The sequence below is a fragment of the Dryas octopetala genome, chromosome 7, assembly GCF_963921425.1.
Source record: "Dryas octopetala chromosome 7, drDryOcto1.1, whole genome shotgun sequence".
NCBI lineage: Eukaryota > Viridiplantae > Streptophyta > Magnoliopsida > Rosales > Rosaceae > Dryas > Dryas octopetala.
Window position 1 is genome coordinate 9307001 of NC_141372.1, and position 1923 is coordinate 9308923.

The 1923-nt window shown below is 33.5% G+C and overlaps 1 protein-coding gene across 2 annotated transcripts in view; it reads right to left on the bottom strand.

The window, feature by feature from the left end:
* Positions 1 to 1241, bottom strand: part of LOC147279425 (Sec14p-like phosphatidylinositol transfer family protein) — a 4862-nt gene extending 3621 nt beyond the window's left edge. Inside the window, exon 1 of one of the 2 annotated variants that reach the window (XM_086251444.1) lies at positions 990 to 1241. The gene's annotated coding sequence lies outside the window, so the exon portion shown is untranslated. The remainder of the gene's footprint in view (positions 1 to 989) is intronic. The other variant, XM_086251443.1, reaches the window with a different exon arrangement.
* Between the last annotated feature and the right edge of the window lie 682 nt (positions 1242 to 1923).

Here is a 1923-nt window from a genome sequence, read left to right on the forward strand (position 1 = left end):
CATGGACTTTTAGCTGACACAAAATTCTTTGGATTTCTTCTCCCCCTCAAGATTATTCTCTAGTTCCCACCTTTGCAGAATTACACATAGGATCATAAATCAGTTCCAAAAGAATGCCTCACCTTCACCTCCTTTTTGGGGGAAAATAAATCTTTTATCTTCAAAACTAAATGAGCCTTCCACTTGACATTTTCGCAATTCAATCAATAATGTTGATCCACAATCCAATCCTATAACCCTTTCTCTTTGAAACCATATGCTTCACATATTATTGATGTTGACCATGTATCTAATACTAAGGAGATTACATTGACATTATTTTAAGAACTAGTAACAGAATATGCACATTCCTTTCTATTAACACAAGAACACTAACAACAGTTTGTGTAAACATCCTAAAGCACTGAAATCATACCCAGAACCTCCAGTCTCAACCCAATCTCTCATGTTAAAATAAAGGTTCTAGTCAATTAGACTTAAAATGAAATTATTCACAAGTAAACTATCCTGCGGTTTGAACTATATTTGTTTCCATCCAATGTACCAATATTTGGAGTCAAACCAACTTAATAAGCCCTCCTAGTATATCTTCTACATAACAACTTTGGAATCACCACTCAGTTATAATATCATTCAGAATGTTTTGGACTAACATTCAGCTAACGTGCAATTCAATGGGAAATCTAAGACATAAAGTATCCAATGGTTTTTGCAGTGTGTTATATTTCTTAATGAAATTACTCAAGAATAAAAAAGACATAAAATGAGTCATAAAACCACCCAAAATCAACCATTAATCACAATTCACATCCGCTTATATGATTAAAATTAGAAAAACAACTTTTAACTAACAAAATTATAAACCCAATACACCAAATGACTAATACCATGTTGATAAATATGCTTTTCAAGGACCATGAATGCAAAATCAAACCGACCCACTAACAGTAAGGGCACAATCTACCAAGAAATGACAAGATCCTAATCACCTGACCAAACAGATTGGAGAATTGGTGTCCTGAGAGAGTCTGAGCAGAGCTAATAACTCGGAGCTCCTCAGCGGTCAGAGACCAGGTCAACTGCTGAAACAGTATGCAAAACAGAGAGGCTGGAGATGTGGGTTTGGATTGTAATGGAAGAATATTACTTGGATCGAATTGTAGCTGGCGCTGAAGCTGAAGCTAGGTGAGAATGCAAACAAGTAACATGTGCTTCTTAAACTAAGCTATCGTTCTTGGTTCAAAACCAATATTATTTTGTGGATTTTATGTAGACCTTGTGGCACATGACACATATGGGTTCTGGACCCTTTTGTTTTTTGGGCCACCAAATGTCTGAATTGTCCCTCAGGCATTAAGACACTACCAGGCATTGCATCTACGACTGTGGTAGTTTTGACCTTAAAGCAAGTGCCAATGGTGATGTTGTTTTAACAGATGGTTTCAGACTTTCAGTGATTTTTTCCTTACCAATAATTCAGCTGATCAGACACACAAGTAGTACACAACAACCCCATTTTTAATGTGTGAATTTATTACGAATTTTATATTATTTTTTACTTTTTATGGTGGGGTGAGAGAGGAAAATAAGATGAAAAAGGGTAAATAGAGTAATGGATTATTATTACTAAAATTATTGAGAGGCGATTTTCACATTCTTTTTTTCCTCATTTGCATTCCTTTGCATTTTTTATTTCTTTTTTATATATACTTTTATTTATATTTCTAAATATACCCCTTTAAACTTTCAAAATATTTTAATTCTTAATTTTTCTCTCTTTTAACACGTTTATTATAGCAGTTCTGATTAAAACAAAAAAAAACTCTGTAATTCTCTATTTCATATTGCAGCTCCTTTTTTTTTTCGGTAAGATCCCATGGATTTTTTTGTTTCTATGATGTCTTGATTATTAGAATATTCTTA